This window comes from Lissotriton vulgaris, chromosome 3_1 (assembly GCF_964263255.1).
Source record: "Lissotriton vulgaris chromosome 3_1, aLisVul1.2, whole genome shotgun sequence".
NCBI classification, from domain to species: domain Eukaryota; kingdom Metazoa; phylum Chordata; class Amphibia; order Caudata; family Salamandridae; genus Lissotriton; species Lissotriton vulgaris.
The window spans coordinates 709,891,820-709,910,348 of NC_141689.1; the positions used below are offsets into that span (position 1 = coordinate 709,891,820).

An 18,529-nucleotide genomic window follows, 5' to 3' on the forward strand; every position below is an offset into this window, starting at 1 on the left:
ATTGATTGCTAAAGGCGTCCATAAATAGCTTTTCTCTGTGAGTTCTTTTCATATCTGATCAGGCTTAATTTTTTTCTTCACAAAGTCAACATTCGGAACAGTTTCCTTTACAGTATATAGTTGTTCAAGGCTGTCCTTATTCTGTTTTTTGAATTTTAATTTTTTAGGTCGAGCTAGACAGTGCATCACTGTCTCTTTGAGACCTGCTGTGATTAGTATGTGTGCTTCAAATCCATCCCCTTTTTTTGCCAGTGCTTTTCATTTGTCTATGTCAGATTCCTTTAAAAAGCCTTGCTTGCTAGTGGTCAGTTCTGCCTCCTTGTCCTTCCTTTCTGTCTTTTGTTCCTCCCACAGAGCAGGGACTTAGTACTGTCTCATTCCCCTATGGCTCTTTATATGTTCTTGAAAAACTAATTTTTTATTGGTTTCCGGCTCTGTTACTGTGTTTGTCTGTGTTTAGCTTCAGGGCCATAGCTGCTTTTGTTCAACTATAGCATTCTTCCTCCCACCTCCTCTTAATGCCACTGTTGTATTACTGCTACCTTTTTGAGTGCTTCCTAGCCCACTGTGGCTCCCCTTCGTTTTATTTTTTTTTTAAAGTTTTGTATAGCGCTAGCTAGACCCGTAGGTATCAGAGCGCTTCACATACACATTTTGAAAAAAACAGAAGGGCCTTACATTACCTAGAAGGCTACTCTTGCTTGTATTTTTAAATAATATTTTGCACTTTTCAATCTGCACCGTCATTTGGGCTTTTTTCTAGTAGCATATTTGCTTATTTATTTATTTATAAAGTTGTATATAGTGCGAACATGACCCAAGAGGGTATCCGAGTGCTTTACATTTAGGATTGTTGCGTTACAAGTTACATCAGATACAAGAGCATAGTAAGGTACAGTGCACATAAACAATGTTACAATAATTTGTAGGAGGGAGGGGAGGAAAGAGTAATAGCGAGGAGGCGAGGAGGAACTATGGCCAATGTCCGCCTGGGTAGGTGACGGTCAAGGGGGAAACCAGCGCCAATCTACTCATTAACTGTCAAGCTGGTCCACCGGTCATCAGCCATGTTGCTCACGTCTCAGAGTTCAGGAAAAAGCAGTTTTTAGTTTATTTGATTTGTGACGGTTATATTGCGCTATCTAGACCCGGAGGTATCAGAGCGCTTGCTGGACTTGTCTGCCGCTGAACTTGTCTGCCGCATTCGATACGGTCAACCACAACACGCTGTTGCAGAGACTAGGTGAGGCAGGTGTGGATGGCACAGCGCTGCTCTGGTTTCACTCCTACTTGTGGGACAGGAGACAGGCTGTCTCCCTCCCCCCATTTCAATCTACCTTTGCACCGGTGCCTCAGGGAGTTCCCCAGGGCTCTTCCATCAGCCCCATTCTTTTTAACGTGTACCTCATCCCGCTGGTCACGTTGATTAAGTCTTTTGGGATAAAAACGATCAATTATGCTGATGACACGCAGCTCATTCTCTCTTGGGAAGGAGAAGACTCCATTCCTTTAACAACCTTCCACAACTGTTTAAGAGAGACGGCTGGGTGGCTCCACAGAAATTCCCTCCAATTTAACTCCTCCAAAACAGAGGTTTTGTTCTGTGCAGGCACCAACATACCCCGCCAGTTTCCGAGTGAATTCTGGCCACCTGAGACTAGGGATAAACCTCTGCCAGTCTCCTCAGTCCGCAACCTGGGAGCCATGCTCAATAACAAGCTGAGTATGGAAACCCAGGTAGCGAAAACAGTGGGGATCTGTACAGCCCTGCTACGCTCCCTGCGTAAAATCATGCCACTCCTCCCTGCACAAGCCCGGGCGTCGATAGTCAGGTGCACAATACTCAGTCGCCTTGACTATTGTAACGCCCTGCTCCTTGAGTCTCCAGTCACGCTGATGGACCGACTTCAAAGAATTCAATCTGCCGCCGCCAAGCTGGCTCTTGGCTGGACGAGAAGGTCTTCGGCCACAGCAGCCCTGGCCGAGCTACATTGGTTACCTTTAAAGCAGCGTGTGGCATTCAAGTCCCTCTGCATCGTCTTTAAGGCTCTGCATGGACTTGGGCCCAGACCTCTGCAAGCGTTGTTCCTATGGTACACTCCCACCAGAGACTTACGATCATCATCAGCCCGTCTGGTAAAGGTGCCCAGATTCAACAAAGCCAGAACTGGGGGCAGATCCTTCAGGGTCGCAGCGGCCAAGTTATGGAACAGCCTGCCTACTGACATACGCCAGATTTCACAACTGCTTCCATTTAGGAAGCGCATCAAGACCTGGCTATTCCCTTAAATCCCTGCTCACCTGCTAACCACTCCGGTCTATTCTTCAGCAGAGTATTCTCCAGCGCCAGGAAGCCTGCAAGGTATCAGCTGCGCTCTACAAATGCTTAAAATAAAAAATAAACTTAAAAAATAAAGCGCTTAAGCAGGGCAACATTGCATTAGAAGGTACATCAAAAAGATTATAAAGCGCTGGCTAGACCCATAGGTATCGGAGCGCTATAACAGAGGAACATTGCAGTACAAATTACATCAGTTGCAGTAACGTAATAATGTACAGTAAACAAAACAATGAGGTTGAGGGAATTCCTAGGAAAGGAGGGGAGGAAGGAGCCATAGCAGGGAGACGAGAAAGAACTGTGTCCAATGTCTAGCTGGGTAGGTGACGGTCGAGGGGGAAACCAAGGCCAATCTTCTCATTAGTTGTCTAGCAACTCCATTGGGCATCAGCCATGTTGCTCAGGTCTCAACATTCTGGAAAAACAGTTTAGAATAGATGTATAGGCTACGAGGATAGAAATAAGAGAAGACGTTGGGGGGAGGGCATAGAAACAAGCCAGAGAGGGAGCTGAAGACACAGCGGGGAGACAAGGTGAGCTATGTCCAATGTCCGTCTGGGTAGGTGATGGTCAAGGGGGTGAAGCTGGGGCCAATCTCCTCTACAGCTATCTAACAGCTCCACCGGGCATCAGCCATGTTGCTCAGGTCTCAGCGGTCGGGAAAAACAAGAATAATCATTTTGGAGTAGGTATATTAGCTACAGGTGCATAGACAGCAGGAAGACCGGGAGAAACAGTGTCCAAAGTCTGGCTGGGTAGGTGACGGCCGAGGGGGTGAACCAGGGCTGATCCCCTCTACAGCTGTCTAGGAAGCACCACCGGGCTTCGGCCATATTGCTCAGTCTCCAAGCAGTTTCTTTTTAAACGCCTCTCAGCGTTGCCATTGGGTCATCTCAGGTAAGCGCCATTTGAGTATATTGTTCCCCTTCGTCGTGTGCTGGGCCCAAATTGGCTGACTCAATGTCAATTTACGACCTTGTTGGATACTTTTTGGTATCGTAAGGGTTGCTGAGCGAATCTGACCTGCTAAGTGCGCAGCTCTCATTTCAACCTGTGTAAAATGGACGTAAGTGGAGTCTTGCTGATGGTTTGTTGTGCAATCGTGGCAAAGCTTCCTGGAACCAGATAAGTAGTCACTATTATGCTGTCAGGCAATTGCAAAAGCTTGATCCTCTCAGGGATGGTGGAATTGTGTGGGCTTCCCTTGATAGCGGCAAAGCAATAGTGCGGGCCGCTTGTGCAAGGGGATGTTAGGTTAGTGTGAGGGGGGACGAACTACTGGAACACAAACTAGACGACGAGCCGCCATCTTAGGGTCAGGCAACACGCTGCTGGTTGAGTGAGGGGAAACTGCTGCATCCATCTAGATTAAGTTAATGAAATCGTACAGCGGGGGGGCCGTACCTGCTGGCAGATCTTAGTGGGTCACCGCAGACGGTTTGCAGCTGATTTGGTGTAAAAGTGCCTACCACTCACTTCGGCCGCCATCTTAGGGTCAGGCGACTATTAGTAAATGATCGTCGCAGGGCAAGAACACTGATCATAGCAACAAAAGTTATTTTGCATTGTCATGAAATACAGCAGATAAAAAAACCTTAGAAAAGTAGCGCTCAGAGAGGGCAATCCGGTTGTTTATTCTGTACCTTCAGAGTAGATTTAATTGAGGTCTCTCTTTATCCGCCATTTTGAAGCTACGCATTTCTTTGTCCGATGGGAATGTGGCGGTGATTTATCTTGATTCAGTACCTCCCATCAAGCTATGATAATCCCATTGCGGCAGCGCTCGAGGCGTTAGCGATGTGGAGGGATCGGGCTCCAGAGCTCCAGCGGCAGCTCGAGTGGCGCCACCAGGAGGGACCCGGGCCTCACCACTTCCAGGACCAAATGGTGTCTTTGTTACAGAGGAGGGAGGCCGGGCGGCGCACGCACCGCTTCGGCAAGAGAACAGTCCCGCATGGTAGAAATATATCCGATGGTGCAAGGACAGTAATTTCAATCCGCCTGTAGGTGGTGGGGTAGCCGATCATCCGAGTCGGAGTCGAGGACGATGGTTTGGGCTTCTTTTTAAGGCGGATTCGGCTTGTTTTTTTGGGTATGTTCTGCCTCCTCTTTCCTAGCTTTTCATTGGTTCCTGTGCAGGCCTCTTCCCTTTTTCTTAAATTCTATTGGCCAATGCTCGTTTCCAGTGGCTTATAAGGTATTGGAGGACTTCCCATGAGGCCACTTAACCGCTTCAATGTGGCACACATTTCACCGCTGTGTGGGTGAATTCTACGCATGTGTGAAGCAGATGGCCGCCAGCCGTCCGACGCACGGAAGAGGCTAAACTAATTGTTTAAATTTGGCAGAGGCTGCTTAAATTATTTGTTTATATTTAGCATGTCAAATCGAGCGATTAGCCCAGAATCGGATGTTGAGTCGACGTGGAGACTCAAACCCACTCCTCAGCTACAAAGTCAGGCAGCTCTAGCTATTATGCCATATGATGTTCGTTCTCCGTAATCCTGCTTTTTAATCGCATCGCTGCGGCGGCTTTTCCCGCTGTGCGCGGCAAATTCGAAAATGCCGCGTTACGTGACGAGCTGGCCTTGTCATCCGCGCAGGACAGGTAAGCGCGATGACGAGCCCAGCTCGTCAATAGCCTCGAAGGGGTTAACAGATATAGGCATTTTAACTTCAGGAGTGGATGATGGTCTTCAGTAATTGCCTTTTTAAAAACAGTGATATTCACAGGATGTTAAGCTGCTCCGAGACTCGAACCGGATTTCCCAGCTCAAGAGTAGGCAGCTCTGGCGGTGAGGTCACTGGACTGTTGTCTGCACCATATATATTTCACAATGGCGGGAATCAAACTACTATTTCAGGCAGTGGAACAAGTGTTTCGGACGCACCCAGTGCAAATTTCAGAGTGACCTGAGAGACTTCTACTGCCGTGTGAGAGTCCAGGGGAGATACCTTTCTCTGTGTGAGGTGTAGAAGGCAATGTTTTAACACATAAGTAAGTCTGGCTATCGCACAGCAGAACTGACTTTTACTCGAATGTGCTTAACTCGTAGGTATACAGGAATATGTATACCTACGAATTAAGCACGTTCGAGTAAAAGTCATTTCTGCTGTGCGATCGGCAGACTTACTTATGTGTTAAAGTATTGCCTTCACAACCTCACACAGAAAAGTATGGCAGTTCCACGGCCAGCTCACGCCCGGTATTCTGACTGGCACTGTGACTGTTACCATGCGGTCAAGGATACTGGATGGATGTGTACATCACAACAGACTTTGTCTGCTCCATTTGGTGTCGAACAGCCCTTACCCCCAAGTCTCACTCCGGCAATTGTTAGAGGCTTGTTAACCCCTTCCGTGCTTATGACGAGCTCAGCTCGTCATGAGGCACGGTGGCCGTGTGCTTAAGACGAGCTGAGCTAGTCATGACAGGCGCGGCGCTCGCACGCGGGGCAAATTCCCGTCACGAGCACCGTGGCGCTGTGTGCGTCCACCCCCCGCGCAGCGGGGGAATTAGTCCCGCAGCGAAGGTGTTATAGGGTAACTGCTCTCACCCACACCTTCGACCTTCTCTGCACATCGGAAGCCTCAATCATATGCAGTCTTAAGACCCAGAGGCGCACAAGAGAAGACGACAGAAATTGTAGAGCACATACAGTACGGTTTAAGAAGGGCCCCTTCACTCTCTCCACAAAGAGGCCTTCAACGGTGGTTACGCCCTATCGTTCGCCAGATGAAAATTGCACCTTTTGACCGAGGATGACGGAGAATGTGGTGGAGCAGAGCCCACCATCTGTCAAGAAGCCCACTCTCAACTCGCACGCCCTGTCGGGTTCCAATAGCGATTGAACAGGTGAGGCAATATAGATACCTATTGCTTATCAGTACAGATCGAATTATTATTAATTTGCCATTAAATATTGCTCTTTCAACATCAGTGGGTGCTAAAACTATTTGTTAGCTGTGCGACACATATAGTGAGTTTTTGTTAAACAGATAGCGAGATCAGAGAGGCAGGTAAAAAGGAACAGTTTCACTAGTGCTCTGGTTAGATGGATCATGTTACCCTCGGCCCAATTAAGGCAATTAGGGCCAGATGTAGGAGCCCAAATACCGGTCGGTAACGGCCGATTTCGGCCGTTACCGACCGGTATTTGGGTATTGTAATGTAGCGGGGTAGAAAATTACTGATTCGGTAAATTTACCGATTCTGTAATTCAGGATGTAGGTGGCACAGTTTACAGTGCCACAGGCCCTTAGAAATTCGTTATTTACCACCCAATACTATTGGGTGGTAAATTACGAATTTCTGTGTACATGCACATCTGTGCATGTACACATATGCCATGTGACACACATACATGCCCTTAGGGCATGTATGTGTGCCACATGGCACACAAGCCAGAAACCGGGGTGCAACAGGGTGTCAAAGTGACACCCTGTCCCCCTTGGAAATTCTGCATTTTTACCGATTCGATAATTACCGAATCGGTATGTGCTATTGAATCCTATGGGCTTCAAGGCCCATAAGAATCAATGGAAAATACTGATTCGGTAATTACCGAATCTTACCGATTCGGTATTTTTACAGATTTTTTTTCTTCTTTTTTCCTACATAGCAATTACCGATTAGTAAATACCGAATCGGTAAAATTCTCTATTTACCATTCGGTAATTTGCTATTACCTACATCTAGCCCTTAGCGAGCATGACGTGTCTTGTGAGGTTATTTTGTGCACAGTGGTTGGAAGCATGAATATTTTAATAAACCAGTACTTCTGTAATATATATTGGCTTTGGATTGCACAGAACAAGACCGCACCAAACACTTGTCTCTCCTGCCTCCGACATTTCATTTGGGTGTTTTTTTTTCTTTTTCTATCTATCATGATGTGACGGGCCAACTGCGGTTATATTCTATTACAACTGCTGTTACAATCAAGTACTATTTTCTCAGTTAAAGTGAAAATATATCTTCAGTGATAAATTAACAAATGCACTCAAATGAACCCTTGATCTCCCGGGCGCATGAATATTCCCTGTCACGTGCACGTCCAAACCTCGTCCATCGGCAAGTTATTAACACCTTGGCTGCTAGGCGTTTTCCCCCCCTGTGCTGGAAAATGCTTTATTACTTTATTTATGACGAGCTCAGCTCGTCATCAGCACAGCTCAACTGTGCATCATGACGAGCTGAGCTCGTCATGAGCATCGAAAGGGTTAAGGGAAATGGCAATGTCATTATTTTGATAGCTTGAGCAGATGTCTTTTGAACAGCAATAGAGCTCTTATGCAAAAAAGTATCATATGTTCACAGCCAATTTACAGGGAAGCAGCGGTAATATTTTATCATAGATGAGAGCCCAGTACCTGCTTTGTATTAAACTTGCCCTTTCTGATACCTGTCTTGGATTAATTTGTTGATTTCAAATGGAAACTCTGCCATCATGAGTGATGCATGACTTTCTAGGAAAGTCTCTGGCTGAACGACATTTATATTCTAGCCAGTTTCAAACCATTACAAGCACTGGTCCCGGCAGAAGCTATAGGACTTCAGTAACTAATTTTAATATCATGTCTAATTTTAACTACAAACACCACTACAATACTACATACTGACTGTGATTTGTAATGCAGCACCACAAATAAACGACTCTGCTACTGTAATCATGCATCATGTTTATTTAAATATTGTACATGTAACTAGATAGGTGACATGGATCAAATTAACTGGGACATTTTAACCTGTGCTGTTCCTTATAAGCTTTCACAGACTGCATGTGAGTGATTATGCAATAAACGTGCTGAATATTCCTTTTACCTGGGACCAGTCCTTCTGGCTAATCTACATTTATGTAAAATTCAAAATGCATGTGCAAATAAAGGTTTGCTCGCGAAGACAGAGCCTTTCATAAGCTTCGGCCGTGTAGGCAGTTAATCAATTGTTCATCAACTACATTATGCTTCATAACATTGTAATCATCAGGAACTCTAGCCAAAGCAATCTGGTGCCTAAAAGATAACAAGCATTTGCGAGAAGCAAGGCTGGCAGTAACTGCGCCTCTTTTACTGCCAGCCTTGCTTCTCGTAAGCAAGGACTATTAGTACAAAGTGCGTGTTTACGCACCGCTTACAGGTTTTCAAAACACATAAATGAAAGGCATTGTCATTTACAATGCCAATAGCTCAGACTCTCACAAAGGCGAGACCTATTGCGTTGCAAATGCTTGTTTTATATTTGCACCATCCATTGCTTCCGTTATGGCTTCCTTTGGTCTATACTGCTATTTCTCGTGACAGTACACTCGTTTATTTCCTCTTTCTTCTCTCATGACTCTTCTTTGATCTGAAAAGCACAATATTTAACTGTGTATCATCCTTTGTGTTCTGCCCATGGCCACCATTCATTTGTTCTTTCTCATCAGACATTTCAGCTGTCTTCTATGTCTGTTGTTTTCGGTCTGACAACAGTCACAACATTTAGTCATTCCTGACTTTCTTTGCTACTAGTTCCTAATTTCCACCTTTTGTCCTTATTGTCAACTTCTATTTCTCTTTTCTTGTAAGACTTCACTGGCACCTCTACACTAAATATACAGGTCTGCTAGTCTATTCTTTTGTTTACCCCCTACCTATCCCCCCCTGCCTCCCTTCAATGGACTTCCTTTCATTCGCATACTCTTTCAGATGAGATATACATTTGTTGTCAGGTCTCCAAAATGGCAGGATGATGGCTCCCATAAGCCTTCCTTAAGGTTCTCAGAAGCCCATGTGTTACTTCTGCTGTGGATTATTTACTTCAAATGCGTGACTTTGCAGTTAGTGGAGATTGTTAATTTCCTGTTAACAACAGCCAAATGTTTTTTTTTCTTTCAATCATTTATTAATTTTGTCCAGAGAAGAGCAGTATAATCAGACTTGTTGGGTTTAACTCCATAATCTAGTCATCAAAAAGTAGACTGGTATCCACGATAACTTAATACGATTCACAAACTTTATTCGACAATTAAGTCATAAAAGTATACATACGTATATTACACAAACAGAGATAAAAAAGACATTAAAATCCATGCAATAAATTATTTTAAAAAGGTATTAAACTTGAATAGACTATGTCGAATTACAGTTTAAAAGAAATATATAAAAACTATTTCATAAGCATACATTAGTACAGGGGAATATTGTGCAAAGTTCGCAAGTGGTGGCCCGTAAGTGCAAGGACAAATACAATTTGGTCTTTACATTTTTACCGCTATAAATTTTCTGCGGATTACCCAGGCCCATTAAAAAAATTTAGCCACGGCAACAGCAATTGTAGGCGTCGGGTCTGTAGTTAAAATTCTCAGAGCCTCAGCGTGGCTTTGAAGCCCTAGTAATTTACATAAAGGCTTGATCCACAATGATCTGGGGGCTTTATACAGGGGACAAAAGAATAAAAAATGGCTGATTGTCTCTTGTTCCTCCTCACAATTGGGGCATCTATCAATTCCACTTTTATCTGCCCATTTAACCGTAAAGGATCTTACTGGGAGTGATCCTACTCTTAGCTGGAAATAGAGCTTACGATCCTGTTGTTTAGCAAAAATGTCCCAGTATTGTTCTAGTTTCTGTAGGGCTTTAATGTCCATAAAGCGACTAGTTAAGTTTGTGGAAAGACTCTCTGACCTTGCTTCAGAGATCACCATTTCCCAATATTTTTCTTTTAATGATTTTTTGGAGGGAAAATGAGCATTTTCTGGGTCCTCCCATAAGTCAGTCATCCCTAACCTGGAAAGTATCGACTTGATGTTCTTAAGCCAATGAATGTTTTGGGACGTGTCCTTAGCCATTACCTCCTTCAGACCTTGAGCATAATGCTGTAGTTCTTCTGTCGTCCACAGCCGGCGCCAGTAAAGAACCGGACGCAGGAAGGCTAAGTCATGGACCGCCTTTTTTCCAAGGTCCCACATTAGCGGCACTAAGGGGGTACTTATGGGGACAATAGTAGCTTTTCGAAGAAATTCATTTTCAGCTAGCGTTAATTTCCTAAGATCTTCAAAGCCCCATAGTTCGGATCCATATAAGGCCGAACCTAGGACCTTCATCCCATATACTTCCAGTAAGGGACTAATGGGCTTAGTTGTTGAGGTGGAGAATTTATTTAGAAGGATACCTGCCTGCTGGCGGAGTTTTAGAACCGCGATATCTAGTTGGCTGGACCACCCCAGGTCTTTCTGAAGGGTGACCCCCAGGTAAGTAAAAGCGTCTACACGTTCCAACGGGGAACCATTCATATTGATCAGCCCTCTGAACAGTCTATTTGACCCACACGTTTTACGACCAGTCAAAACCATATACTTAGTTTTTGTAGTATTTATTTCTAGTCCCCTGTCCAGACAGAAATCTTCAAACCTTTTCAGTGCTAGCTGGAGTCCACTCGGAGTCTTTGAAATGATGAGAGTATCGTCCGCGAACATGAGGATCGGGACCTGCTCACCAGACATCACAGGGGCATCGGTCGGGACCAGGAAGAGGAAATCCGCAACCCCATTCACAAAGAGCGAGAACAAGGTGGGCGCCATGACAAAACCCTGCCTTACTCCACCGGAAAGGGCTCGGTGACCTCCCCCTGGGATCCCCACCTCACCCGCGCGAAGGTATCCTCATGCAGGCGGATAATCAGACTCAACAATTCAGATGCCATTCCCAGATCTGCTAGAACTTTCCATAATATGTTACGAGGGACCAGGTCAAATGCCGCTTTTAGATCGACAAAAACGGCATACAAGGTGCCCTTTTCCAAGACCACGGTGCGCCAATATAACCTGATGAACCGAAAGACCTGGTCAATGGTACTTGTTTTTGGGCGGAACCCAGCCTGGAGGTGACTTAAAATATTGTCATTATCCATCCAGGACTGAATTCTGCCCAAAACCAACCGACCCATGATTTTTTGTAAGCAGTCAATTAGACTTATTGGTCTATAATTGGCTGCAAGTGACTTGTCCCACTTTTGGTACACCGGCACGATTTCTGCCCCTTTCCATGAGATGGGCACTTCCATCCCTTGAGCTATGGCGTTTGCCAGATAAAGAATATAAAGTCGCCAAAGCCTTCTATTGTTCAGAAATAAAAAGGCGGGGACGCAATCCATGCCGTTAGCACGCCCCTCAGTGACTAGGTCCAACGCCCTGTCCACCTCATTCAAAGAAAAGGGAGGTTCCTTGTACACAATATGTGGGTGATCGCCTATACTTTTACCATTGTCACGGGCAGCATATTGGGGCTTAAAATAGTCGACCCAGGAGTTACGGTCAACATTATTGTGGGGACTCTTTCCATAACCTCCCCTGTCCCACTTAAAGATTTCCCAAAAAAGTTTGGAATTCTTTGCAGAACATGCCACTTTCAAATCCAGCCACAGGCCCTCTTCCCAGTCGTTTTTAGCAACAGTTTGCTCGCGCCTGTAGTTTGCCCTAGCCAGTCTTACTGTTCTCATATATTTAGACTTTAGGGCTATACCCAGATCCCTCCTAGTTTGGCGACAAGAGTTATTGTACCAGCTCTCTGGTTTTTTAATTATAGCTCTTTATTCCCTAGGCAGGGTTTACAGAAATATGATTTCAGTTTAGTAAAAATCCTGTTGTGAGCCTCTAACAAGGAATAGGGGGGAGATCCTTTCCGTATGACTTCCTCCATTGCCTCTAAGGCCCCTTCCAGGTCTACATCAATAAATCTAATTATTTCTTGATGCCCCGCCACTTGGCACCATTTAAGGTGTCGTTCATCATTTGCCATAACAAGGTCCGAGTGGGAGTGCCCTTGGTGAGCGTCATCCCCCGTATGAATACCCAAATTTAACTTTGCGCACAGGGGGTTATGGTCGCTTTCAATACGTGCCACAACCTCCATATCAAGGGGAATTGACCACAGATTGAGAGAGACTAGTAGATAATCAATGTTGCTTGCCCTTGCACCATTGTCAAAGGTTTCCTTCCCCATTTTATCGGAAAGTGTACGCCCGTTGGCGGCCCTCAGCTCATTCTCCAAACAGAGACCCTTAAGCTGAATAGCAGCCTCGGTCCACTTTTTTATAGGTTTGGTATTAAGTTGGGGAACTCCCCACCTAGCATCCTCCTCTTCTGTCAAATGGATGTCCTCTAAACCAAGGGGTTCAAAAGTGGTGTTAAAGTCCCCAGCAATCAGTGTCTTTGTGTTATTAGGGGAAACCTGTAGTAATATATCTAGTTTAGCTACAACCTAAGATTTCTTACCACCCTGGAGCCCCCTGGCGAAAACATTAAAGATGTCAATTTCCACATTTGCATGAAAGGTAAATCTGACACCAAGAATGTCATCGCATTCAATTGGGAGCAGCTGGGTTTTACATTTTAGGGACTACTTGACCCAAATGACCAGCCCTCCCATAGGTCGCCCTTTTGATTTTTTTACAGCCGGGATATAAAAGTTCAGATAACCAACTCTAAACATTGAGTCAACTGCCCAGACTTCTTGAAATAGACAGATATCAAATTGATCAATGAAATCTGCCCAAACCTCCAAATTAAGTTTTGACCCCAGCCCTGCCACATTCCAGGAAACCAGTGATGTCCCACATGGTGGGCCATCAGATAGAGTAACCGGTTCACCCCGAGCGGGTTGTCCCTCTAGATCAGGATGTATATTAAGGTGTCTATTTATGGGCTGATCTACCTCTAGAGCTTTTAGGGTTATGTTGCATATGGTACCTTGCCCAAACTCAGCCAGCCCTTCACCATTACTACACTGTGCCTGGACATTCTCTTTAACACTCTCAAGCCCTTCTCTACCATCCCCATCCCTACTAGCCAATATTGAATTTTCTTGTTCATACTGTCAATCACAGTCCCCTAATCCCGACAGGGTCTGGAATCTGTTGAACAGCCTAATGTTCCCTAAGGGGCAGAAATTAAGTACAGAGTTCTGAGAAAACATATCCCTCTCAAAGGAACTGGGGTAGGGGGACCATAAAAATAGGCATGGGGTAGAGCTTGTTTCCCAGTAGTCATATCGTTATGTGACCAGTTACAGATGAAATTGACACATGTCTGGTCTCTAAAGTTAATAACGATACAATCTCCTGCCACTGTCTTACATCCCCTGCCTATCCAATTAACTCTCCTGACACCCATGATTTCAGCACGCATATTCACTGCCAATGGGCGGTTTTTATTTAGCCAGAAAATAGATTTGTGCTTTAGATCTTGGTAAGATTCACATTTCCCATGTGTTAGTGGGGGCACCCCCACCAGAACTACCACGAAAGGGGCTGCTTGAGGAGGGAGGTTGATGTAAGGAAGGGGAGGCTCTCTTTGCACTCTGCTTGAGATAGGTATACTTGGCTGTTTGTCCTGCAACTTGGTTCCATCACCCACGGCTCTCTCTCTATTCGATGACTTTGCACCCGCCCCTACGGTATTAGATACCGGGGAAGGAACTACTCCTGACACGGTAGCTTGTGTTATCACACTGGTTTGGTGTGTGTTTCCCACTCCTTTTTGGGGAGCGGATTGTTGATTAACAATTGGCCCCTTTTCAACAGCCTGAGCAGGCCTTACAGTCTGACCTGCACCAGTTGCACTATTGGCGGTAGAAGGGTCATTGGCTACGTTCGATTTTGGTCTGGGAGTGTGTGTACTACGGCTTGGGACTGCCTGTTTTTGAGCTGATGCCAGTGAAAGTTCAAGACACACCAGTCTGTTTTCGATGGAGTCCAGCCGATTATGCAGAGGATGACACATTTTCTTGAAGGTGGCCTCTAGTCTTTTCCAAAAAGAAGGACCCAGCTCCACACGTGGATCCTCGTCCCCATTGTCCAAATGGGCTCCCTGCCCACTTCTGTCTACCCCATCCAATAATTCGGGGTTGTCTTGTGACATCACGATTGGGTCATCGGGTGGATCATTAGGTGGAACATTACTTTTGCAAGATCTGGCTTTTTTTCTCACCGGTGTTAATTTGAGGACCAGGGCGTTTCCTTTTTGTTTGCTCCCTCCCTTTTGGTTGGATCATGATAGCTTTCACTTGGCCAGCGGATCGAGTCTTAATTTTAGGAGAGGATTCTCTGACTAAGTCACTGCTAGGCACTCCTTTTTTTGGAGAGTTGTCGCTTATAACCATAATCGCCGATTAGGTTGGAGAAGAAGTTACCACCCCTGATGGAGGAAGTGAACCCTGCAAATTTGAATCTGAAATAGTAGGTGATCTAGCATGTGCCAAAGGGCCCAGAGAGTACCTTTTGTCAAAGGACGTATACAAGGATAGTCTTTTTTCCGTAAGTTCTATGTCCTTGGCAAGAGCAGATGATAGATACCCTTATTAAAAAGTTGTCAAGAGTCCCCAATAGTGTACCACCAGTAGATTTCCTACAGCTAGGTTCGCAATCTTGTAGGGTAGACATCCTTTGGTGTAGGTCAATACAAAATTTAGGGAGATTCAATATGGCACTAACCTTGTTTGTAGAGTGGCAGGTGTTAAAGGGGTTGCCCGTCCCCTCATTTTCCGTGCTTTACTGGGCTTAAACGGGCCCGCCCTCTGCCCGGGCTCAGCCCGGCGTCGCCCGCGCGCGTCCCGCGACGCGGGAGTTCTCGCGGTCTTTTGATCCCCCCTGGTCACGTATTAGAGTGGGGGCGTGGTCCACAGGGCTTCTGGGTTGTGTAGTCCGGTTTCCCCCGCTCGGCGGCCGCTCGCGATGTCAACTGCGGCGGCAGCGAGGGGGGAACCAAGCAGCAGTCCAAAGGTCCGGTGTGAAAGCGCGGAGTGCGCTTTAAAATCTCCTCACTGGCAGCCAAAGAAACACAGCAATATTCGGGACCCGTAACTTAATACACATTCTTAGTTGATCTAATGAACAGGAAAGAGAAGTATTAATTATATACTTTATAACCTACTACTACCACTGAAGGTAATGGTTCACAATTCCAGAAAGACACGTTAATTGTTTGGAAACTCCTACAAGAACTCCTAGAAGCGCACTCCTTGTCAAATGGCTCAAACACCATTATGGAAAAAGATTTACACCAGATCATGGGTTACTGCCAAACGCCTCAAATATTTGTGTTGCTGTTTAGTGGAATCAAGTTACTTTACTAGTAGTGGAAGTGACTGTTACTAATGACATCCTTTGGTGGCTCCTGCTGCTGCTGTTGATTAGGTGACTGAGATGCCTTCTCTAATAATATGTCAACAAGGGAGAACCAAGGATCACTTGGGGCCTGGGATAATACCTCTAACAAAGAACATTTTCAAAGCAATTTATGAAAACCAATTTCAAGAGACACAGTAGCGCAGTGCTGGGCGTTGACCATCTTAAAGATAAGCCAGAGGAGTAAAGAATTTGGGGCCTGATCTACAGCTTACTTGGAGCCGGTATACCCTGGATACTAGGCACATACCCGCCGGCCACAACTAGGAAACTGCGCCTCATCAGTGAGGGAGATACAAGGCATGGGGGACCGTGCGGCCCACCCCCAAATATGGTATCCTCAAGGGGGGAAAAAGTACGATCACTTAAGGACATGCTGACCAAACATGCGTCAGGGTGGATGCGCAGGCACAGTCTAGCAGTCATCCCGGTCAAGAGATCACAGAAGAGACAGTCACTCTCTCCTTCCTAGAGGCTTTGTTTTCTACGCTGCGCGAAGATATGCAAACCATCCGAGGGGAGCTGTCCACCGAAATGAAAGAAATCCGACACAATGTACACTCACTTGGGGAACATGTGGCAATCATGAAAGACCAGGAACATAACGCAAAAAGTAAGTGGAGCAGCTACAGCAGGAGGTGATTAGCCTACGAGAGCAACAAATAGAGCTTCAAGCCCACGCTGAAGACTTCGAAAATCGCTCACGGCTCAATAGCACCCGCATCAAGGGTGACCCGACTAAAGCGGAGGACTCTGATATGACCAAATACTGGAGGGATCCCTTCAGCTATATCTTAGAGGGCCCCCCAGAAACTGAGATAATATCGATCGGGCTCATAGAGTGGGCCTCCTGCAGCGATCTGCAGCCACTCCTCTGGACATCCTGGCCTATCTCCTGGATTTCCAGCTAAAGGAACTGATTCTATTTAAGGCCTCAGAGAAGCATCCTCTGACGTTCCGAGGTCACACTCCCTCTTTCTACCAAGATCTGATCATGATCACTCTCCAGAAAAGGAGAGAATTCCGCCCGGCCAACTCACACCTGTGGAATCTGGGGATCCCTTACTCATGGGGCCATCCTTTTCGCTTGATTTTCAGATGGGAAGGCAAATTACATCAACTTAGTTCGCTCCAGGAAACATGCCTGTTGGACTTGGCCCTTTGTGCAGGGTCATCCCTGAACTTTTTGCCTTTCCCCTGTATTTTGTCTGACCTGTTTTTCTTGGTTTTATGACTCAGGGCACTGACCACTGCTGATCAGTGCTAAAGTGCATATGCTCTCCCTATTGTAAATTGATTTGTGGATTAGTGACTCCATGATTGGCTTAGTTGCCTTACTGTCAGACCCCAGTACAGTGCACTGCGGGTGTCCAGGGCTAGTAAATCAAATGCTGCTGGTGGTCTTGCAGCACTGGTTGTGCCATCCACAGAAACAGCCAGTAAAGTGTGTCTCAGGTCTGCCATTGCAGAGCCTGTGCGCAGTCTGGTGCTGCAATGTTGACTGGGCAAGTGCACCTACTCGCCAGTCCCTAAGCCTTCCCTTTTTTACATATTAGTCACCCCTATGGTCGGCCCAGGGGCTAGGTGCATTCTAGGTAAAAGGTAGGACATGCCCTGGTGTGTGTGGCATGTTCTAATCGAGAATTACAGCCATTTTCGTTTTTCACTATGGCTACCTGTTCCCCATAGACCAGAAAGGGCAGTTTGGTTATAGCACCTTATAATACTAACTGACTCCGGGAATTAGGTAGAAATTAGAGTTTAGTATGCCTGAACTCAGAATGATAAAATACATCTTATATTGAAGTTGGTTTTAACATTCTGTGATTCAAAATACCACTTTTAGAAAGTATGCATTTTCTTGCCTAACTATCCAAGCCTGCTTCTGCTAGGTTGTGTATTCCTTGTCTGGAGTTTGAGTGACAGGGGTTGGGGGATTCCAGGAGAGAGGGTGAGTCAGCACAGGGCTGAATAGAGCTTTCTGCATGGAGATGGGTGGGAGGAGTTGCACCTGGGACCTGAATAGGGCTCGGCCTGCCTTCCACAATGCTGGCTCCACCTCCTGTGGTGCGTCTGATGTCCCTGGCCCACACTGTCAAAGGAAAGAAGGAGTCTTGTCAACTAAGTGCTCCAGGACTGATCAGAACTGGTTTGGACTAGGTACAGACACTCTCTGCCTCCAGAGACAAAGGATTTTGGTGTAACATAACATAACAGGTGTATTTGTAAAGGGCACGATTACCCGAAGGTGTCCTGACACTGAATAACAGATGTGTATTGTTACCCAACTAAATGGTATTCATTTTATCGATACCAAATAGATGAAAGGCTGAGTGGACCCTCCAGGATTTGAACCTGTCACCATCAGGTCGAACACAGGCCCCTGCAGTGGCTGCTTTAGTCCACTGAGCCACCAGACCCGGCTAAAAAAGGGGACCCAGACCCCAGAGAATTAGATCAATTTTGGGAAACAAGAAGAACCTTTGCCGAGGAGAGGAACCAGAGAAACTGAGGAGGAGACTATCCCTAAGCTGAGTGTTGTTTGGGGGATTGGCCTGCAGTGGTTGCCTGACTGCCAAAGAAAGACAAGCGAAACCTTACAAGTGACAAGAGGGTGGGGCTAAAATGCCACTCCTGGTAGGAAGGGGCAGCATCCAGTAGTGCCATCCCTGGAGAATAAAAGGGCAACCCCTGTTTTTGTTTTTAAAACATAAATAAAAGGCATTGTCATTTACAATGCCAATAGCTTAAACTCGTGTAAATGCGAGACCTGTTGCATTGTAAATGCTTGTTATTCTGCTCACCAGGACCTAGCATTTTAGGTCTGGGTATTGACAGTGATAGACCTATTGCTAACAATATACATAGAGTGGGCTTTGAATCTACCCCTTTCGACTGTTTGCTTTCTTTGTCCAGCCAGTATCAGCCACTGGTTTGAAACTTTAATGAAATCTTGGCTCAGACCAGAGCTGTTTGCTATATGGGTACATCCTTCCGCCTCTATATGAATGCTAGACCTTCTTGTC

General features: G+C 45.8%; 1 protein-coding gene across 1 annotated transcript in view; it reads left to right on the plus strand.

Moving 5' to 3' along the window:
- The window catches only part of WDR36 (WD repeat domain 36), a 443,575-nt gene that overhangs the window by 513 nt on the left and 424,533 nt on the right, over positions 1-18,529 (plus strand). The window lies entirely within an intron of this gene.